At 47.2% G+C, this 23,668-nt stretch overlaps 1 long non-coding RNA gene across 1 annotated transcript; it reads right to left on the reverse strand.

The window, feature by feature from the left end:
• Positions 1-19,312: 19,312 nt before the first annotated feature.
• Positions 19,313-20,375, reverse strand: LOC311578958. The gene is made up of 3 exons (XR_014773014.1): positions 20,121-20,375; positions 19,520-19,544; positions 19,313-19,353 (listed from the first exon to the last, which is right to left on the reverse strand). It is a non-coding gene; the product is annotated as an uncharacterized lncRNA (long non-coding RNA).
• Between the last annotated feature and the right edge of the window lie 3,293 nt (positions 20,376-23,668).

Genomic DNA, 23,668 nt, shown 5'->3' on the forward strand with positions numbered 1-23,668 from the left:
TCTAACACAATTTGAAACAGCAGGTAGATGGACAACTTATGCAGAGGCAATTAACATTTGCAGAAAACTGGGTATTCTATGGTTCATATATAATGAGGCTAACACACCCCAGGCAGCACCATTTTTGCCATCCTTCAAGCGAATTATAGTTAAAGGAGCTCCACAACATCTAAAAATGAGCTTGACAGGAAGCATTCAGGGCTGCCAAACAGTGGCAGAAGCTATTAATTTCTTTAAAGGCTTCAGAGAATTAGAACAAGAACGAGTGGTATCTTTCCAAGCGAAAGTCAAACCTAGAGAGCAGTGATAAGACCTTTCCTGAGGACAAGACCTTTTTTAGGCAACGGGGGCCACAGGGCTCCTCACCCACAAGCACAAGTCAGACAATGGCAACGGAACCAGAATGGCAGGACCTAGACTCCAGACCATTTGTTAACTTCCCAATAGATATAAATGGAAAATTACAACCAGTAAGGTGGCTACTAGATACAGGAAGTCAAATTAGTATTATAAACTGCCACCCAAATCAAAACAAAGGATTTAAAAATATACAGGTACAAGGAGTAAATTCAACTAAAACAGTACCAGTTATCAAGGTAACAGTAGACTTATTTGGTAAAAAATATGAGTTAGATATGGCAAGCTTTACTGCACCCTCAAGTGTTTTAGGAATAGATCATATTAAGATGCTTTTTCCAAAATTTTTGCAAATCAAAAATACTAAAATTTTTTTCACTAATTTAGCAGAAGTAAAAATAGAACCCGTAAGGTTACCAGAAATTAAGCCCTCCTTCACCCCACAATATCCTATAAAAGGGGGAATAGAGGACATTACAAACACCTTAAGGGAACTGCTTAAAGAAGGTATAGTGACACCTACCCAAAGCTTTAATTATAATTCACCCGTTTGGCCAGTATTAAAGCCAAATGGCAAATGGAGATTTACAGTAGATTATAGAAAAATTAATGAATTAAGTCCAAAAATGCCAGGAACCTTACCTGACATTGAGGATATATTTTTAAGAATAAGACAAGCAGCACCAAAGTGGATGGCAACTATAGATCTCTCAGATATGTTCTTTGGAATACCATTGCATCCAGCATCACAAGAAATAACAACTTTTACCTGGCAGTCAAAGCAATATAAATTTTTAAGACTGCCTCAAGGCTATTTAAACAGTCCAATTATAGCCCACACCATCCTAATGAAAACCCTGGAGGACTTTGATAGTCAGGGGTGGAGTTAGTATCTTATATTGATGATTTGATGATTTATGGACAGGACAAAGACAAAATTCAAGATACAGTAAAAGATTTAATACAACATTTAAGAGATAAAGGATGAACTATTAACCAAACCAAGGTTCAAGGACCTAGCAAACAAGTAAAATTTCTAGGAGTACATTGGTCCACAGAAGGACCTAAAATACCAGAAGAAGTTATTAGTAAACTAGATACTCTGGAACAGCCTAAAGATAAGCAGCAGGTGCAGCATCTGATAGGACTGTTTGGCTACTGGTGCCAACATATTCCTTATCAGCAACTCCTACTGCAGCCTCTTTACAAAAATTATCAAAAAAGCTCAAGACTTTGAATGGTCAGAAGCACAGGAACAGGCAGTCAGAACCATGATTGACCTAATCAGACAGTATCAATCCCTTGGCTATATTAATAAGGAAGATACAGTAATAATAGAAGTATTGTATACAAAGGGATATGGTAATTGGAATATCTTCGCAAAAGGAAGTGTTGGACTCTAACACCCAACTCGGGAAGGGGGGTCGCCGTGAGAGACCATGCGAGGCACAACACACTGATGTAAAAGCAAAGGTTTATTGTTTTTACTGACGCGCCAGGGTCCCTTCAGCCTCGGGAGGTGAAGGACCCCGAGTAGCTGTTACAGACTAGTTTTTAAGGGCAAAAACCACAAAGCACGTGGGGTTCTTTATCAAGCTTAAACCATATGGACATTGGCAGTGGGAGACTTCTTGTGGGGACTTGGGTGTGGGTCCCTAGGGCGGTTACTAGAAACCATATGGGACTTCTGATATCGGGAGCTCGCATGTAGCTATTCTGGGAACTAGGGTGGGACTCTGAGGCTAGTAGTAACGAGAACTGGGAGAAGCCTCTGGGCAGGGCAAGCAAGCGTCTTACATTTTATAATTTTATAATTTCTCATTCCCTCCTTTTTTTTTTTATCTGGCCTCAATCTTGAGGCTCTTGTTTAAGGGCTTGGTACTGTTGGGTCAGGATTAAGGCCTGAGTGACATTAAGTCGATCTCTGATAAAAGCCATTAGGCGGTTTAAGAGGCAAGGGCCAAAGGTGAGTATAAGCAGGAGCAGGATCAGGGGCCCAATAATAGACGATATCAGGGTAGAGTACCAAGGGGACTGACTGTACCATGTTTTAAACCATCCCTGGTTGGCCTCCCGTTCTCGTTGCCGCCTGTCAAGGCGCTCTCGGAGCTTAGTCATGGAATCTCTAACTACCCCAGAATGATCCACATAAAAACAACACTGTTCTTTTAAAGCTGCACATAAACCTCCTTCTTTGAGAAACACAAGTTCTAGCCCTCTTCTATTTTGTAGGACCACCTCAGATAGTGATGTGAGGGACTCTTCTAACTTGGTGATGGACTGCTCTATGGCACGGAGGTCCTCGTCTATAGCTGTTTTAAGCATATTGAATTGTTGGGTCCCTTGTATTAAGGCTGCTGTCCCTGTCCCCACCCCTGCTGTAACCCCCAAGCTTAACATGACAGCCAGAGTCAGAGTGACTGGCTCTCTCCGAAAACGGGAAGGACGTGTGTCCTCATAGTTGGCTTTAAAAGCCTGGGCAGTCTGATAGTAAATCCTGGGGACAAGCTGGACTAGCACACAATAGTGGGTTGCAGCAAATATGGCAGTGGAGACACAAGGGGTGAGTCCAGTGTTGCAGGCCCACCATAGGTTAGAGGGAGGAGTAAGGAAGTAGTTACTGGTGGTGGTAGTTATGGAGAAGGTAAGATTACAGAGGTGTTGGTGGCTAGGAGGAACAGTGTCTAGGCAGGTCCCCTGACCTGAAACTTCCGTCAGGGTGAGCTTTTTGTGCTGACCCCAGTCACAGGAGGAATGATTACTTGTGTTAGAGAAAGTGGCTGAGGTAGCAATTTCCTCATAATAAGGTGGGCTTGGGGTGATGTAGAGCCAACAGGACTGGGTTGCTTGGGGGTTGGTGGTGTTGAGGGCTTGGAAAGCCCCCTTAACCAGATTAAAGAGCCGATCTCCAGTCTTGGGTAAGGGTGGCTCTGTGTTTGGGGTAGTGGGTGGAGGAGTTGGGGCAATAGTCGGGAGCCTGGGGCGTGGGGGTTGTACTCCAGTGTCAGTAAGGACGGGGTTGGGGCCTATAGACATTTTTAGGGGTTTTTTTAATTTTAATCTAATGGAGAAAGTAAGTCCTGGGTCAGTGCCTTCTACATAAAATCTTAAGCCCCACTGTCGCCCTGTTACCCAATCTGAATACTTTTTTCCTTTTTCTGTAAATTTTATAACTATGGGATTACATTGGCTATTGTGATTGCAAGTAGCCTGGGAGCTAGGAAGATAGCGTCCCCGCTGAGGGCATTTAGTAGTGCCAGAGTGGTTGCGGGATACAGTTATTAAGTCCCATGTCGAGGAGGGCTTTTAATAGACAGAGCCTGACGTTTTACACCCCCAGGCAGCACAATAAGAGCTTTCCAGCCCTCCGCATCGGTGGGCTTCTGATCTTGATCTACCATCTCGAGGACAAACATAAAAAGGAGCCAGTCGTAACTGGCATCTTGACCAGGGCCTGGCACAACCTAAGGCTGCTGTTTTTTGGTAATGAGTGGCTTTAGAAAGAATGGGTAACTCTTTATAACTTTTTTCTGGGATATCCCAAGTATCTAAGCCAGCAATTAAGAGGCACAAGTCTAGGGTTAGATCAGGCCACCAGGTATGGGGGGGGGCTTTTCGGGATATTGACCAGACCACATCCCCCAGTTGGGATCGGACCTGCCAAGTGAGTTTTATGGGCTGATGGGGATTGAGGTAGGCCACTGTCCCTAGGGCCAGCATGAGGAAGAGCACAGTTAAAGACCAGATCTGGTGAGTCTTATCTTTAGAGGATCTCCGGAGCGGTGTAGGCGCCATTGGGAGCGTTGTTCGGGGTCTGGAGGAGGAGGAGGAGCGGCCTTGGCGTGGGAGGCGTGTACCCAAGCTGCAATTCCGTCTACTTTGAGAGCGGTGGGTGTGGTCAGGAGGACTGTATAGGGTCCCTTTTACCGAGGCTCGAGTCCTTGGGACCGGTGTCGTCGAATGTAGACTGAGTCACCGACGTGGAAAGGATGTCCTGTCTGGTTGTGGCCAGGCTTGTAGATCTCAGCAAGGGGGGCCCAAACTTGGGCCTGTACTGCTTGTAGTCCTTTTAGGCGAGCCTGTAAATCAGTTTTGGAAGCAGAGGGCTGATAAGAATTGAGCATAGTAGACAGAGGAGGTGGCCCTCTATATAAAATCTCATATGGAGTCAAATTAAAACGAGAAGGGGTGTTTCTGGCCCTAAACAGGGCCAGAGGTAGGAGGCGTCTCCAGTCTTTTAAGCCAGTCTCTATGGTCAATTTAGTTAAGGCCTCTTTTAGGGTTCTATTTATCCTTTTTACCTGTCCTGAACTTTGGGGTCTATAAGCACAATGTAATTTCTAATCAGTCCCCAGGATCTTGGCCAATCCCTGACTTACCTGGGAGATGAAGGCTGGCCCATTGTCTGACCCAATTACCTTAGGGAGTCCAAACCGAGGAAAGATGTCTTCTAGGATAGCCTTGGTTACTGTTTGTGCTGTTTCCCGTCGGGTTGGGAAAGCTTCTACCCATCCTGAAAAAGTGTCTATGAAGACCAATAAGTATCGATAACCCGCAGCTGGGGGCTTTACCTCAGTGAAGTCAACTTTCCAGTAAGTTCCTGGTCTGTCCCCACGGACCCTGGTTCCTTCTGGGGCTTGGCTTTTTTCAGCGTTGACTTGCTGGCAGGCTTGGCAATTGGCTACAGTTTTGTCAATCAGGGCATTGGCTCCAGGGATGATGAACTCTGTTTTGTCCAGGATCTGTCGAAGCTTTTTTGATCCTAGGTGGGTCCAGGCATGCATCTGTTGGATCATGGCAGTTGTCTCTTTGGCTGGTAGCACAGTCTTGCCATTTTTGATCCACTGTTGGAGTTTTGAGTCTAATGAGGCCCCTAAGGCCTGAGCCTTGGCTTGGTCTTCTGAAGTGTAGATATATGGTTCTACTTGGCTGATTGCCTGATTGGCTTTATCAGCCTCTAGGGCCAGTGTTAGGGCCTCCATACAGGCGACTTGTTTTGCCACTCGGTCTGCCTGTTGGTTCCCCAGGGCAATGGGGTCCTGTCCTTTTTGATGCCCAGGACAGTGAATGATGGCCACTCGAGCAGGCAAGAAGAGGGCTTTTAGCAAGGCTTTAATTTCGGGCTTGTTTTTTATCTCTTTGCCCTCTGATGTTAGTAAGCCCCTCTGTTCATAGATGCTCCCATGTATATGGGCAGTGGCAAAGGCATACCGGCTGTCAGTGTAGATATTAGCCTTTTTGCCTCGAGAGAGTTCCAAGGCTTTGGTTAGGGCTATAAGCTCAGCCTTTTGGGCAGAGGTCCCCGAGGGAAGGGCCTGGGCCCATATGACTTTCTGCCCATCCACCACTGCTGCCCCGGCCCGTCTGGTACCTGAGTCCAAATAACTGCTACCGTCTGTATACCAAGTGTGGTCGGCTTCTGGAAGTTCACGATCTTGGAGGTCCTCTCGAGTTTCATGTGTCTCAGCCAACACTTGATGACAGTCATGTGGAGTCTCTTGTCCTTGGTCTGGGGCTGGCAGCAATGTGGCAGGGTTGAGGGTAACTGGAGGGCCAAAGGTGATACGTTCGGAGTCTAGGAGTAGAGCTTGGTAGTGAGTGAGACGGGCGTTGGTGACCCATCTATCGGGGGGCTGGCGTATCACTGCCTCTAATGCGTGAGGCGTGACTATGGTCAGGGATTGTCCCAAGGTCAGTTTGTTGGCATCTTTAACCAACAGCGCAGTGGCAGCCATAATGCGCAGGCATGGAGGCCATCCAGCGGCTACAGTGTCTAGTTGTTTAGATAAGTAGGCCACAGGCCGTTTTTAAGGTCCCAGAGTTTGTGCCAATACCCCCTTGGCGATCCCTTGTTTTTTATCTACAAAGAGGGTGAATGGCTTTGTGGTGTCTGGCAATCCCAGGGCTGGGGCAGACAGGAGGGCCTTCTTTATGGCTTTAAAGGCCTGTTGCTGGGGGGCCCCCCACTGGAAAGAGTCAGTGCCCCGTGTCAGAGGGTATAAGGGGGCAGCCAATTCAGCAAAGCCTGGTATCCATAATCTACAGAAGCCTGCTGTCCCCAAGAACTCTCTTAACTGTCTGGGGCTCTGAGGTGGGGGAATCTTGGCCACCGTGTCAATTCGGCTCTTGGTAAGCCATCTTTTTTTCTCATGCAGGACATAACCCAAATATGTTACCTCCTTTTTGCAGATCTGGGCCTTCTTGGCCGATGCACGATAGCCCTTGTTACCTAGTTCTTGGAGTAAGTGCTGGGTGGCGGTGATGCAGGCCTCCTTGGTGGGAGCAGCCAATAGAAGGTCATCCACGTACTGCAGGAGTGTTACCTCAGGGTTCTGGGTGCGGAAGTCAGTCAAATCCTGGTGCAGGGCCTCATCAAACAGGGTAGGAGAATTCTTGAAACCTTGAGGAAGGCGCGTCCAGGTTACCTGTCCTGAGAGTCCTAATTCAGGGTCCTTTTATTCGAAGGCAAAATACAATTGGCTTTGGGGGGCCAAGGGCAGACTAAAGAAGGCATCCTTAAGGTCTAGAACAGTATACCAAGTAAAATCCGGCCTTAGAGTGCTCAGTAGATTGTATGGGTTAGGCACTGTGGGATGGATGTCTATCACCCTCTTATTGACTTCTCTGAGGTCCTGCACGGGCCTATAGTCCTGCGTCCCTGGCTTTTTTACAGGTAAGAGTGGAGTATTTCAGGGAGATTGACAAGGCTTTAAGACTCCTAGTTGCAGGAATCGGTGGATATGTTTTTTAATGCCCAGCCGGGCTTCTTGACTCATTGGGTATTGTTTGATTGAGACTGGTACAGCCGAGGGTTTAAGAGTCACAATAATAGGTGGCTGTGTGTGGGCTAGTCCGAGCCCTCCAGTCTCTGTCCATGCCTGAGGGAACTGCTGGAGCCATGGGTTATCTTCTGAAAGAGGCCCTTGAGGGGTGGGTTCGAACAGTCTGTGCTCATCTTGCAGTTTGACAGTAAGAATCTGCACAGGCATTTCCATGGAGTTAAGTACTTGTGCCCCTTCTTCTGAGAAATGTATTTGGACCCCCAATTTGGTTAGCAAGTCTCTTCCTAGCAGGGGATAAGGGCATTCAGGAACTACTAGGAAGGAGTGGGTCACGATACCTGTGCCAAGGTCAACAGTCCGTTTATTAGTCCATCGGTGTAACTTGCCTCCAGTTGCTCCTTGGACCCAGGAAGTTTTTGATGACATTGGTCCAGCTGGCTGGGTCAGGACTGAGTGTTGGGCGCCAGTGTCCACCAGGAAGGTGGTACGTTGCCCCCCGACTGTAAGAGTTAGCCTGGGCTCGGGGGGGGCTTCAGAGCCCTGACACCTTTAGTCACTATCTTTGCCTAGGGCCAAGACTGGAACCCTTTTCTGGTCTCTGGGTCTCTTAGGGCAGTCTCGGATCCAATGGCCTCTCTCCTTGTAATAAGCACATTGGTCCTTTTCTACCCTGGGCCGCCTCCGATCTCCCCCCTCTCTATCTTGCCCCTTAGACCTAGAATTATTAGCTACCACTGTGGCCAAGATCCGAGTTAATTCTTTGTCTCTACGTCTTTCTCGACGGTCCTCTCGTTCTTCTTGTTCCCTTGCTATCCTAGCCTCCTTCTCTTCCTCTGTTTCTCTCTTATTATATACCCTCTCTGCCTCTTTCACAAGATCCTGGGTGTTGAAGGACTGAATGTTATCCAGTCTCTGTAACTTCCTTTTAATATCAGGAGCTGCTTGATCTATGAAGGACATGACTACTGTTGTCTTGTGTTTAGCTGCCATGGGGTCAAACGGGGTATACATTCGGAACCCCTCTAATAATCTCTCCAAAAAGGCTGCAGGGCTCTCATCCTTTCCCTGAATTATGGTTCTTACCTTGGCCAAATTGGTTGGGCGTCTGCCCGCTGCTTTGAGGCCTGCCAGCAGAGTCTGGCGATAGACACGGAGACTTTCCCTACCTGCTGGGGTTTTATAGTCCCAGTCTGGACGGGTGAGGGGGAACCCTGCATCAATCTCATTGGGCAGGAGTGTGGGTGAGCCCCCGGGGCCAGGAACATTTTTTCTGGCTTCTAGGAGGACCCGCTGTCGTTTATCGGTCGTCAGGAGCACCTGCAGCAGCTGCTGGCAATCATCCCAGGTGGGTTGGTGTGTCAGCAGAATGGATTCTATCAGAGATGTCAGTGCCTGAGGGTCTTGGGAGAAAGGGGGGTTATGGTTTTTTCAATTATAAAGGTCTGAGGCTGAAAAAGGCCAGTAAGTGATTTCTCCGTTGGTTGTACGGAGAGGAAAGAGGGAAGATTGCCATTGGTCTTCAGTGGGGCCCCGGCGGAGGCGGAGGCGAGGAGGGGAGGGAGCGGGTGCTGGGGTAAGAGGAGGGTCAGGGGAAGGAGGTGCTGTGGGTGAGACAGTGGAGGGGGTAGATACGGAGGTGGTAGAGGGTAGAGACGAAGTTGGTGGGGTTAGAGGTAGGGGGTACGGAGGAGGGGAGTCCAGATGGAGAAGGTCCTGCATTGGATCTTGGGGAATAACAGGTTTCAAGAACTGCCGAGAAATCGAATCGCGGGAAGTTGAAGTCTGGTCCTGATCTCCAGCAGCTGAGGACGTTACCGGCAGGAGGGTGGTGTCAGGTTTCAATTGAGGCTTCAGCGGCAGGAATGGGCGGATCCAGGGGGGAGGGTCTGAAACCAAGCTTTCCCACATTAAGATATAGGGTACCTGATCGGGGTGGCCACGCGACCCTGGACTAAAGACAATGGATTTTACCCTAGTGATAGTCAGTGAGTCAAAGGTCCCTTCGGGTGGCCAGCCTACATTGAAGGCGGGCCACTCCGAAGAGCAAAAAGTCTGCCAGCGTCCCTTGCGGACGCTTAAAGAGAGGTTGTGTGCGCGGGCACGTATATCTTTGAAATGGTCAAGCGTTAGAGTCAAGGGGGTGGTCACAGTCTGTCCCATGTCAGCGTTGGTCGCTTCAGTCAACACAAATACAAAGAGGGCTATAACACACACAAACGCAACTAGTAGACAAGCGAACACACGCTGCGCAGCATTGAATCGACGCCAAACCAAAAATACTGATTCTGACGGCGGCGTGCGGACACGCTCGCCTACTGATTTGAGGAGACTGACGGTGTCGCCGTCAGGGCTCCTCCAGAACACCACTGAAGCGTCCTCCAGGGTGATACCAAACCACCTAGAGCGTCCTCTAGGGTGAGGGAGAGAGAGTGCTCAGCACGTCTGCCCTTACTTCTTGTCCCTGCTACTGACTTGCGCGCTACAGAGAAACAAAAATACAGACAAATACGAAACAAAAGTCACTTACGTCTCAGTCGTCCGTCGGCGGCCCGGGCCGGGGGGAGGGGAACCTTCAGTGGGTGAGTCGGGGGTCTCGGGCGACCTCAACTTCCCGGCCAATGCACCAAATGTTGGACTCTAACACCCAACTCGGGAAGGGGGGTCGCCGTGAGAGACCACGCGAGGCACAACACACTGATGCAAAAGCAAAGGTTTATTGTTTTTACTGACGCGCCAGGGTCCCTTCAGCCTCGGGAGGTGAAGGACCCCGAGTAGCTGTTACAGACTAGTTTTTAAGGGCAAAAACCACAAAGCACGTGGGGTTCCTTATCAAGCTTAAACCATATGGACATTGGCAGTGGGAGACTTCTTGTGGGGACTTGGGTGTGGGTCCCTAGGGCGGTTACTAGAAACCATATGGGACTTCTGATATCGGGAGCTCGCATGTAGCTATTCTGGGAACTAGGGTGGGACTCTGAGGCTAGTAGTAACGAGAACTGGGAGAAGCCTCTGGGCAGGGCAAGCAAGCGTCTTACATTTTATAATTTTATAATTTCTCAGAAGTAGATTAACACCAATTGGCTTTTACTGCAAAAAGTTCCCATGGTCAGAAAATAAATACTCTCTATTTGAGAGGACCATCTGGGCTACATATGAGGCATGCAGAACTGCCCACTCACTAATAAAGAATAACCCAACTGTGATCCGAACAGAAATGCCCATTATAGACTGGATTAAAGCACCAGGAGAAGCCTGGGCAGGACAACCCATGGAAGGCAAAGTACTTCACTGGAAGTGGTACCTGTCAGACTTTCTCAAACATAATAAAGTATCAACCCAGGGACGTATATCCCAAACCTCAGAAGAAGTTCTGAGATCAGGAAATACTGAAAATCCCACTTGGCTGATACCACCCAGTCTTATACCTAAGGGCGCTGAACCTGGCCCAGATCAGACCATTGGTTTGTGGGGCACTAAGGAGTTCAGCAAGAATATACCAAATGCATGGTTTACGGATGGGTCATCAACAACTACTAATAATATAGTGAAGTGGAAAGCTGCAGCCTATAGGCCAGAAGATGGTAAGGTCATAACTGACCAAGGAACTGGAAAGTCAGCGCAACACGCAGAAGTAATTGCAGCATTATTGGTGGCTAGACAAACAAAGCAGGAAAATAGGATATGTTCCCCACTATATGGATGGTGGGAATGGTTTAAAGAAATGGTAATGGTAGCAGGCATTGCTATTGTTGTCATTATTCTTGCAAAATTTGCTTTATCATGCAGAAATAGAGAAAACATGCCAAACTTCGGAAAAGGACCCAGTGGAAGACGGTGTGACCCATTACAGCGCAATGGACCCCGCATTTTCATCTCACACTTCTACCACCTTCTACATAGAATGGGATTGGCAACTGGACACATTGGAGAAGAATCTTGTCATTTCTGTCGACACAGATTCTCATCCATGTTCCTTTCAGGCCCCCCGGATAATGATAAATTGTTATTTTTAATGAATCATTTTGTACATCACCCTTTGGATAATATGCGAAGTCACCCAGTAGGAAAAATAGTGCATATGTTAGCAAGCCTATTATCTTGTTATATTATGAAAGGATCTCATACTCATTATAGTTTATGTAAGGCAATGATAAGACATGACCCTTATAAAGCTAGAATGTTATTATATGGAGATTATTATTGCAGTTGTGCAGTGGAACATGTTTATACCCCAAAATAGCTTACAATCATGGGCAATTAGAGCCCTGATAGCACCAATGATGGATGAAATGTTATTAGAATTTGCAGCCTTTAAAACATGTTATGAAATGAATAGAAGATATAGAATTTTAAAACGTTTGCATATGGAAGCTAAGTTAAGGAAACCATTTACTTTAATTACTAGAAGTTTGCGCCATTATGACTTTGTGAACCCCAGCCCTGCGAGGCAACTGTTTAACCATCAATAGCCAACAATTGATGGCTAACCAGGATGACACCTTTCATGTTGACATCATTTCAGGTGTCAGGGGGTGGAATGTAATAAACATGTCAGGGCTTGTTTCAAAGCCCAGTGTAGGAAGCAGCTACATGCCTGGGCTTGTTTCAAAGCCCAGCGTAGAAAATAGCTGACAGCCCAAAAAGCTGACGTCTGACCAGATGTGTGAGTGATAGATAAAACCTTAGTAGTAAGTTCTGACCTAGGAGCAGCCAGGACTGCAAGTTAGTGATAAGAGTGCCGCAGAAAGCTAGATGTGTGAATTAGAGAGGGTAAGGCAAAAGTAAGTATAAAAACCCTGAGAAGAAGCAGCCAGCTCTCTTCTCTTCGCTCTCTTCGCTCTCTTCGCTCGCTAGCTCTCTCGCTCTCTCTCTCTCTCTCTCTCTCTCTCTCTCTCTCTCTCTCTCTCTCTCTCTCTCTCTCGCTGTCACCATGATTACCTAAAATGCTACCAGCCGATGGGCGCTCTCCCAGGACGGAGCAGACAGACATGCTGTCAGATAACAACCCGAGAACTGAATCAAGTCGCAGCAGCGAACCTGTTCGACAGAACTTCGCGATATCAGGTCGTATACCCTAATGGCATAAGCTCCCAGAACATTGATATTATAAGATGCTAAATGCTACTCCTATTAGAATTAAGATAGTTTTAAGAGTGTAATGAAATGGTATTGGTGGCTTGGCCTTGGAGCCTTAGCCGCTGCCCTTTGCTGTAGTTGCCTTTGTATTGCTAATAAACCTCTCTTGTTAAATCGTACCACTTGCTCTTGGCCTGACTCTTTTGTTCCGGATTCTGAGTGTAAACTCTCTGCTCGCGACAGCACCCCAAAGGGATTCTAGGAGGAACGGTGTCTGCATGTTTTCCAAGAGGAGGTGAAGCCAGTAATCTATTAGGGTGTCCCTCAAAATGGATAGTGACTCATGGAAAAACAGGTACGGACTGTTAAGCAGCTCGTCAGTACAGCCCAGTGACCAAAAGAATACAGCTCGACAGCAGATGAGCTGACCTGGTGACGTAGCTACCCAGTGCATCGGAGTTTGGAAGACAGCTGTAGGAGAAAAGCTATGTCTGAAAACTCACCCAATAGGAAAGGTCCTAGTTGTAGGTCAGTGAGGAGGACTTAGGTTGGGTACCTCCGCTCCCAGTAAGCTAGAGAGGTATTGACAAGTCTCTCAGACAAAGCATTTACACAACTAGGAAGGAGGAATTCAGCTGGTGTTGGGTGCAAAAAGGTGGCAATCAGGTATTTAGGGAGAGGGGAGTGCCAAAACCAGTGAAAAAGGGGAGAAATACCATCCTCAGAGATAGGAGATAGGTGAGATTAGGCTTTGGATTGGCAGTATTTATCTGGATTCCATTTGACCTGAGAGATTGATTTCCTATAGCTTATAAGAATCTTTTTACGTTCATAAAGGGAGATACATTTTAGACATGTTAACAGCATCATTGTTTGAAATCTGTGGTGAGATACACATTGTGAGACATGTATACATTTTAGGAAAAGGCAGTGGACATACATAATAGTAGAGGCTTTGGAAAAAGTTTGTGTCAAAACACAAATACTCAAAGGGGAACTTAGGAAAGGCAGAGCCTTATGGAACTCTCTGATACCTATGAAATGGTAACATGGAGAGGACGAAATTTCCTGTAGTGAAGAAGGTGAAAGCTTACTTAGCATCAGTACAAATCATGAAAGAGGGGCTTCTTCCCTCTCCTCAAAAGACTGTGTGGGAAAGATTAAGCTTTGTTGCAGGGGGAAGCAGTCTTGCCAGGCATTACCCTTGGGGCACCCCATGAATACCTTGTGACAGACTGAGTGGAGCCATCCTGAGCCTGGAATTCAGGAAGCAGACTTGGAAACCTCACCTGGGCTATTGTTTTTCTAATTGACCCTCAACAGGAGAAGGAGACCACCCTTCCCACATGACTCAGGCAGGTGGGGAAGGAGAGAACAACAGGTTCAGCCTGGACTTGAGCGCGTGTGGAGCCGCGAACAGGCCAGACCAGCACGCAGGCCAGAGAGACACCTAAGGACCCGTCCCGTGGAACGGATACCAGAAGGTTCACTCTTTTGTCCCTTTAACCTTTTTTTCTTCTTGTGTAAGCTAGTTGGGTTGTATAATAAAGTTTAATTGTTAAAAAACTGAGCCAACAAGACTGGACGTATATAATTTTAGTACAATAAGAGACATTTTAAGAAAAAGACAAACAAAAAGGAAATTTAAAAATGTGTACTTGGAATTATGATAGGATCGTATACTGGAACATTTTACCATAGCTAGGTTAGTAAACTAGAGCTCCATTGATCAGTGTCAATGTTCTGAACAGTTAATACAACAATAGCATAGCAACAGGAAAAAAAAAACACCCTTTTAGACATATTGACCTTATATCTTGCATTTACCAATTTAAAACATTTTCTTAGTCCTTCTGACATTCATAAAATGTCTTTTTGGATGCTTTAAGATAGAGGTGCAATTTCTGTAAGTAGTCACTGTCTTTTAGCTAAAAGAATGGTAACCAGGTAGACTGCATCAAAACCTGCCAGTTAAAGTTTGGTACCCTGCATATGAAGAGGGATGGGAAGCCTCCCATGATAGTAGTTGGCCATGTGACTATGTAGACCAAGAATGAGGTTAAAACAGACCTATAGCATAACCCTGGGTTTGGCAAGGCTGCTGAATATAAGAGCCATCTGTACTTGACCAAGTCAAGGAACCTGAAGGCTGGAAGTGTCTACAGGTCTTGTGCTGATTGAGCATCCAGACTAGGCACAGAGCACAAGCCTGCATGTGAGCATTTTGACATCCATAGACCAATTTGCCAGCAGGCAAGGCTGTGGGACTGGTGGCCTGTTCTTTCTTCAGCAGCTGTGGGACCAGTGTCTCCTTTTTGGCTGCATCTAAAACAGGTCCCTGGTAGAACTGGCTCAAGCTGGACCCTGGTGGGAGGTGGCATTGCAGACCTCTACTTTTTCCCTCAGGGGTAGTGGCTATGTCCTGGAATATAGTTTTGGCTGTAGTTGAGTTTGTTGGGAAGGCTCTTCTTGGGTTTTAAAGGTTTTTTGTTTTGTTTTACCAGTTCCCATAAGGGTGTTCAGGAAACATCCTTAGCCTTTTGTTAAGATGGCAATGAGACTGAAGTTTTGTCTATCTTAAAAATATTTAAATAGACAATTTTGTTTATAGTTTATCTTAATACTTAAAGACTAAGACTTTAGGTTTTATCCCTGTTAAGTTCAAGTGTAAAATACCGTAAGCACAGTCCAAAAGTAGCAGAATAGGTTTTTGTATGATCTATAACATTACATTTAGACTTTTAGGCTAAACATATTTATAAGGCAGTGATTTAGGTTTTAACATGGTAAACAAATGAATTCTAACACAGTAGAACATTGTAGAATATTTTTTGAAGTATTGAACCCATTAGCCAGGAAGCCTATAGTTGAATCCAGGTTAGTTGATGACAGGAGGAACAGCATTTATTTAATTGTCTAGGAATTAGTAAAAACATAAATTAAAACAAAAACATTTTGGATCAGGGTAAAAACATAATCGTTAAATAAATGTTTATAACCTTGAAATCTGAAAGGAAATAAAAAGAGGCTAAGTTTTATATGTGGTCCAAACATGACACCCAATAAACAATCATACACCCAATAAACAATTGTAAGACTTTTTTTGTGAGAGCAGAATAAAGGAAATCAGAGACAATTTTTATTTTTAAGATTTAGAAAATATAGTTTTAGAGAAAGGATGTTGCCAGTCACCACGGGAGCTGGTTGACTCCATCCCTGGCCTTCCCTGGCCTGCCTTTGAGGAGGCGGGTCTTAGGGAATAGGGTTTGTTCTTTTGTTTAAAAAAAAGTTTAATAATTTATTCATATTACATCTCAATTGTTATCCCATCCCTTGTATCCTCCCATCCCTCCCTCCCTCCTGCTTTCCTCTTGCTCCCCTCCCCTATGACTGTGACTAAGGGGGACCTCCTCCTTCTGTATATGATCATAGGGTATCAAGTCTCTTCTTGGTAGCCTGCTATCCTTCCTCTGAGTGCCACCAGGCCTCCCCATCCAGGGGACGTGGTCAAATATGGGGCACTAGAGTTTGTGTGAAAGTCAGTCCCCACTCTCCACTCAACTGTGGAGAATGCCTTATCCATTGGCTAGATCTGGGTAGGGGTTTGAAGTTTACTGCACATATTTTCCTTGGGTGGTGCCATAGTTTGAGCAGGACCCCTTGGCCCAGATCAGCCTGTCATAATGTTCTTCTTGTAGGTTTTAAGGACCCTCTGGATCCTTCTATTTCCCCGTTCTCCATGCTTCTCTCACCTAGAGTCCCAATAGGAAGTCTTCCCCTCTGTCCCACTTTCCTGGTAAGTGAAGACTTTCATGGGACATGCCCCTTGGGTTAGTGTCCTGGTATAAGTGAGTATATATCATTTGAGATTTTCTGCTTCTGAGTTAAGTCACTCATTATGATCATTTCTAGTTCAATCCATTTGTCCACAAATTTTGGGAATTCCTTGTTTTTAATAGCTAAGTAGTATTCCATAGTGTAAATGTACCATAATTTCTTTATCCATTCTTCTACTGAGGGACATTTAGGCTGTTTCCATGTTCTGGCTATTATGAATAAGGCCGCTATGAACATGGTTGAGCATATGTCCCTGTTGTGTGGTGGAGCAATAGGCTGGTTGATCAATGGAATAGAACTGAAGACCCAGAAATGCATCCACACACATATGGTCACTTGATTTTTGACAAAGAAGCCAAATTTATTCAATGGAAAAACGATAGCATCTTCGACATATGGTGCTGGCCTAACTAGATGTCTACATGTAGAAAAATGCAATTAGACCCTATTTGTCACCATGTACAAAACTCAAGTCCAAGTGGATTAAAAACTTCAACATAAAACCAGAGACATTAAATTGGTTAGAGGAAAAAGTGGGGAAGAGCCTGGAACACATTGGCACAGGAGACAACTTCCTGAACAGACACCAACAGCCCAGGCCCTAAGGTCAACAATTAACAAATGGGACCTCATGAGGCTGAGAAGCTTCTGTAAGGCAGGAGACACTGTCAACAGAACAAAGCAACAGCCTACAGGCTGGAAAAAGATCTTCACCACCCTACATCTGACAAAGGTCTAATATCCAAAATATATAAAGAACTCAAGAAATTAAACACCACCAAACCAAATAACCCAATTGAGAAATGGGGCTCAGAACTAAACAGAGAATTCTCAACAAAGGAATATCAAATGGCTGAAAAACACTTAAAGAAATGCTCAACCTCCTTAGTCATCAGGGACATGCAAATCAAAACAACTCTGAGATTCCTTCTTACACCCATCAGAATGGCTAAGATCAAAAATTCAAGTGACACCACATGCTGGCGAGGATGTGGAAAAAGAGGAACACTTCTTCGTTGCTGGTGGGAATGCAAAGTGGTACTGTAAGACCCCCAGCACGGTGGTCTTAACGTGGAGACCCCCACCTAGAACCAGCGAGACCAAGGTTTCGGTTGCAACACGCAAGAGGCTTTATTGTAGGGGGACGGGTACCCGGGCGTCTCAGTCTCTGGAGAGGCTGGCGCGCCGAGCGAGTCTTTTTGGGGGCCTTTTATAGGGATTTTAGCGGGAAGCGCAGTTACAGAAGCGAGAAGCATAGTTACAGGGCTCTGATTGGTAAACTTAAATGAGGCGAGGTTATGGTCCGGTCATCAGATGGGAACAGGGGAGTTTACCCGTTCCCTGGGCCAGATGGCCAACCATAAATATCTTGTTTGACAAGGACAAACTGTTTCTGTTATCTCAGCACGCTTTTATCTTTCTCCTCTGGGCCCCAGGCCTTATCTTATCCCGGGAACCTATTATTCTAGTCTTGCCTTGCAAGATAGCGTTACTGCTGCTATGCTTGCTATGGCGGGTGCACAGGGGAGGGGGTCTTACATTCCCCCCTCTTGTTGTAAATTGAATGAAATCTTTCATTCAATGACCTCTGGTTTTACCTGTTGGAGCTGTTGGTATTGTTGGGTTAGAACCAAGGCCTGTACAACCGATAAGCGGTCTCGGATGAATTGCATCAGTCTGTTAAGGATGCAGGGCCCAAAAAGTAGGAGCAGGATAATAATTAATAAAGGGCCCATTATGGTAGATATTAAAGTGGTGAACCAAGGAGCCTTATTAAACCAGTTTTTATACCAAGTTCGTCCTGATTTAAATTGCAACTGTCGCTGCTTGAGCCTTTGACTCGTTGAGGAATCGGAAGGGGTCACAGGCAAGGAACCTTGGGGAGTAATGAGATTAAAGGGGCTGATGGTTACTGGCATAGGCGGGAGAGGTGCTAGGACAAGGGGTCTGGCAGGTGGGCCTTGTTCTGGAAGGACTTTGTTGGTCCTACAGGCACTGGGGAAGGACTTGTTAGGGTCAACTTAATTTTAAAAATCAACCCAGGGTCTTTCCCCGCAGCATATAAGCGCAATCCCCAGTTGTTTTTTCTAAGCCAGCTCTGATGGTCTCATTTTCCCATGTTAGTGAATCTCACGGCTATGGGTTGCAGTATCTGTTTTTACAAGGCCCATTTGGGCTATTGCTGTGGGCGCACCTATTCTCAGGGTATTTATAACTATCTCTTTTTTCCTGGTTTGGCCTGTCATAGCTGTTTCTTTTTACCGTGATCACATCCCAGGTGGAAGTAGGGATCCAATGAGCCTTACCAGTAGTTTTACAACCCCATGCAGCACAATAGAAATTAGAGGTCCCCCCACACTTGTGTCGAAGCTTTTAACTGTGGCCCTGACCAGGGCAAACATAAAATTTTGAGGACTGGAGGTTGGCCCGGTAGAACTGTCCTGAGCACCCGAATGTGCTCCCTATCCCACCCGGGACGCACTGTTTTTTTAGCCAGTGGTTTAGAGAGGTCTGTGTGGTCGGGGAGATCCCAGGTGAGCGATCCAGCCACCAACTTACAAATATCTGGCGTTAGATCCGGCCACCAAGTCCATGGGGGGGGGTGCACTGCAGTGATCGACCAGACAGTGTTCCCCTCTTTATTGATCACCTCCCAAGTCTGTTGCATCGGGGCATGAGGGTTGTTGTCCTGACTCAGGGTCGCGTCCGTGACGCAGACGCAGCTTAAGAGGATTATCTTCAATCTCGAACTGATGAGGAACTGTAGGGTCTCCAACGGCGTAAGCGTCCTTTAGCTGTTCCCAAATCTCTCGCCTGATCGTCTCGAGAGCCTTTAAACAGGCTAAAAGATGGGTGGAAGGCACAAAACTGTCATCAGGACGTGCCACACTCTCTAGGATTTTAAACAGAGGTGGTGGTGCACCAAACAGTATCTCAAAGGGTGTCAGTCCCAATGGTCCAGGCGTGTTCCGTACCCGGAACAAGGCAAGGGAGAGAAGGGCTGTCCAATCACCCCCGCCAGTCTCTAAGGTCAATTTTGTTAAGGTCTCCTTTATAGTTCTATTCGTCCTTTTTACCTGTCCTGAGCTCTGGGGTCTATAAGCACAATGTAATTTCCAATTTATCCCCAATTGTCTGGCCAGTCCCTGACTTACCTGGGCGACGAAGGCAGGCCCGTTGTCCGACCCAATTACCTTAGGTATCCCGAACCGGGGAAGGATTTCTTCAAGTATTTTCTTGGCCACTACATTTGCCGTTTTCTTTTTCGTGGGAAATGCCTCGACCCACCCCGAGAAGGTGTCTATGAAAACTAGAAGGTATTTATTACCATATCGGGCCGGTTTGACTTCAGTGAAATCAACCTCTCAATAAGTTCCAGGTCAATCTCCCCGCAAGCGCTTTTCTGCACAGTGTCTGCTGGAACTGGCATTAGTGAGAGCGCAAGCCTTGCAGTTTTTTTTTTTTACCAGATCCTCTGCTGTCTTTTGTAGTCTGGGGATGTGATAGGGAGACTTATTGACCAGTTCTGTCATCTTCTTGGGCCCTAGGTGGGTAAGGCGGTGTATACTAGCCAGGTATTCTAGCCCCTCTTTCTCTGTGAGGATTTTTTTTTCGGGAATCTCCTCAGCCTGTTGGGGCATAACCTTAGCTATTAGAATCATTGGTCCTTGTGCCGCCTCTTTGGCCATCTGGTCAGCCATTTGGTTCCCCCTTTTTATAGGACCAGTCCCTTTTTGATGTCCTTGGCAATGGATGATCGCCACCTTGCGGGGCAAATGAACAGCCTCTAATAAACTAAGAATTTATTTTATTTTATTTTTTTATTTTTAATGTCTTTGCCAGCTGAAGTCAGCAGCCCACGTTGTTTATAAATCGCTCCGTGGACATGAGCTGTTGTGAAAGTATACCGGCTATCAGTGTAGATATTGATAGCCTTTTTCTCTGTCAGTCTTAGTGCTTGGGTCAAAGCAATAAGTTCAGCTTTTTGGGCCGACGTCCCTTCTGGTAAACTGCTGGCCCAGATGACAGACTTCCCATCCACTACCGCTGTCCCAGCCCTCCGCTTACCTGCTACCACAAAGTTACTTCCGTCGGTGAACCAAGTTTTTACCCCAGGCCACGGCTGGTCAGTGAGGTCTGATCAAGTCCCTGTTTCTTCAGCCAGTATCTCTTTACAATGATGAACTGGGGTCTCGCCAGCTTCGGGTAGCAAGGTGGCAGGGTTAAGGATGGCGGGCGGAGCGAAGGTCACCCGCTCTGTCAGCAACAAGCTCTGGTAGTGGGTCATCCGGGCGTTGGTCATCCAACAGTCTGGTGGTTGTCTGATAATGCTCGAGGGCGTGGGAGGCCACCACCGTCACATTTTGGCCCATGGTTAACTTATCGGCATCTTTTACCAATACAGCAGTTGCTGCTATCGCCCACAAACAAGAGGGCCACCCACTGGCCACAGGATCCAGTTTTTTTTTTTTTTGACAGATAGGCCACTGGGCGCTTCCAGGGTCCTAGAGTTTGGGTGAGGACCCCCCTGGCAACCCCCTTCCGCTCGTCGATGTACAGAGTAAAAGGCTTGTTCAGATCAGGCAGTGTTAGGGCAGGGGCTTCTAGCAGTGCCTTTTTAAGGTTCTCAAAAGCCAATTGGTGTTCCTTAGTCCAAGTGAACTCCCCCCTTTCTCTTGTTAGAGGGTATAATGGGGCTGCCAGAGAGGCAAACCTGGGAATCCAAAGCCTGCAGAATCCCGCGGTCCCTAGGAATTTTCTTACCTGGCGAGGAGTGGTTGGGGTCGGGATCTGAGTCACTGTTCGTTTTCTGGCTTCTGTGAGCCACCTTGCAGGGTGTCCATCTTTCAAGGTGTATCCCAGATATGTCACTTCAGTCCGGCACAGTTGTGCCTTCTTGGCAGAAGCCCGATACCCCAACTCACCTAACTCAGCCAGGATTTTCTGAGTCCCAAGCTCGCATTCTTCACGGGTCTCTGCAGCCAATAGAAGGTCATCTACATACTGTAGAAGAGTCACCTGGGGATTATTAGCGCGGAAAGGGGCAAGGTCCCGATGCAGGGCTTCATCAAATAGGGTGGGGGAGTTTTTAAACCCCTGGGGCAATCTCATCCACGTAAGCTGTCCAGTTTTTCTGTTTTCAGGGTCTTGTCACTCAAAGGCAAGCAGGGATTGGCTGTTAGGGTGCAATCTCAGACAGAAGAAGGCATCTTTGAGATCAGGTGGCAGTGTTCAATCTTCTCTGGGTCTCCTTGGCCCCTGCCTTCTGTTGTCGCCCAGGTTCCCTGTCTGCCTAGGCCTGCCTGTTCCCTGACGCCTTTTTTTTCCTACCACTGCGGCCAGTACTCTCGTCAGATTCTTTTCCTGCCTTTTTTTTCTTTATCCTCAGCTCTCTCTTTCTTTTCTCTTTCCTCATCCTCAGCTCTCTCTCCTTCTTTTTTTTTCCTGTTTCACTTCCTCTGTCTCCTTTTTACGATAAACTTTCTCAGCTTCCTTCACCACATCCCTGATGGTATAATCGTGCAATCCCTCAATGCGCTAATGCACTGTAGTTTCTTCCTAATATCAGGTACTGACTGTCCAATGAAAGCCATGATTATAGAGGCTCGCTGTCCCTCTGACGTAGGGTCAAAAGGGGTATATCTCCAGTAAGCCTCCATGAGCCTCTCTAGAAACACCGAGGGGGGCTTGGTCGTTCCCTGCATGACTTCTCTTACCTTCGCCCAATTGGTGGGCCTCCTCGCGGACCCTCTGAGACCTGCCACCAGAGCCCGGCGGTAAATGGACAGCCGTTCCCTACCTTCTGCCGTGTTGTAGTCCCACTGAGGACGGGTCAGGAGGAATCCTTCATCTATTTCGGCCAGGGTCTGGACGGGGTGTCCAGTGTCATCTCGGATATTCTTTTAAGCCTCGAGGAGAATTTTTTTTCTCTCCTCGGTGGTGAATAAAACCTGCAGAAGCTGCTGACAGTCATCCCATGTGGGTTGGTGGGAGAACATCAGGGACTCTATCAGACCTGTAAGTCCCGTAGGGTTCTCTGAAAAAGGTGGGTGGTTAGTTTTTCAATTATAGAGATCAGAGGAAGAAAAAGGCCAATACTGTAGGAGTTGTAACGCATTTTTTTGCCTGTCGGGGCCGGCCCGACAGCACTAAGGGGCAGAGCCACGGTGGAATCAGGCCCCTCAGGGGTGGCTCCAAGGCGGCTCCCAGTGCCCGCGAGGGTCCATCACCCATTGCCCCGGAAGCCGCGGGCAGGGCTGAGGTTGGGGCTGCCGGCTGGGGAACTCGGGGATATGGTGGGAGCAGGGGCATGGGCCATTCGGCGGAACAGAAAGTCTCCCATTTGCCCTTGCGGACTTCTACTGACAGATTGTGTGCAATGACACGGACCTCCTTGAAATGCTGTAAGGTAAAGGTTAATGGAGTGGCAAGAGTCTGACCCATGGTACCAAAAACATAAAACGAAAGACAACAGAGGACAGCCAGACACAAAAGACCAAAAACAGCCTGCGTGGGACGCTTGTGCCAAAACGAAAACAAAGCAGAGGTTGGAGACACAGGGGGTCCGGATTCCCCGTCTCCCAGATGAGGCGAATAGCCTCTCAGATGGGCCAGAGCCCCAAATTCGGATGGGACGGAGAGTCCCTACGGAATCCCGCCGGGACGTCTCCCGGGGGTACAAGGAAGAAGTCCAAGTCCGTCAACTCCTTCTTGTCCTTGCCAGATTCAGAGAGTCTGCGCAGACACCAAGACACGTAACGTAACGATTAACAGAGAGACGAAAGACGAAAGGACAACAACGACTAAGCCGGCCGGCACAAAGGCTTACCTCCCGAATTTGGGTCGGTGGTCCCTGGGCGGGGGTCCCGATCTTGGTGGGACCTCCAAATGTAAGACCCCCAGCACGGTGGTCTTAACGTGGAGACCCCCACCTAGAACCAGCGAGACCAAGGTTTCGGTTGCAACACGCAAGAGGCTTTATTGTAGGGGGACGGGTACCCGGGCGTCTCAGTCTCTGGAGAGGCTGGCGCGCCGAGCGAGTCTTTTTGGGGGCCTTTTATAGGGATTTTAGCGGGAAGCGCAGTTACAGAAGCAAGAAGCATAGTTACAGGGCTCTGATTGGTAAACTTAAATGAGGCGAGGTTATGGTCCGGTCATCAGATGGGAACAGGGGAGTTTACCCGTTCCCTGGGCCAGATGGCCAACCATAAATATCTTGTTTGACAAGGACAAACTGTTTCTGTTATCTCAGCACACTTTTATCTTTCTCCTCTGGGCCCCAGGCCTTATCTTATCCCGGGAACCTATTATTCTAGTCTTGCCTTGCAAGATAGCGTTACTGCTGCTATGCTTGCTATGGCGGGTGCACAGGGGAGGGGGTCTTACAGTACAACCACTTTGGAAATCTGTCTGTCGCTTTCTCAGAAAAATGGGAATAGGGCTTCCTCAAGACTCAGCTGTTCCACTCCTTGGAATATACCTGGGAGTAGGGTTTGTGCATGTGTATTTCCAGGGAATCTCTAGCAAACCTGCAGTGGAGAGGGGGAGGGGCCATGGAAGCTGCAGGAAGCAGGTGATGGTCACAGGGTTGACCGGAATACGTGGCTGCCCTCAAA

The sequence above is a fragment of the Acomys minous genome (assembly GCF_964271855.1).
Source record: "Acomys minous genome assembly, chromosome: 12".
Taxonomy (NCBI): Eukaryota; Metazoa; Chordata; class Mammalia; order Rodentia; family Muridae; genus Acomys; species Acomys minous.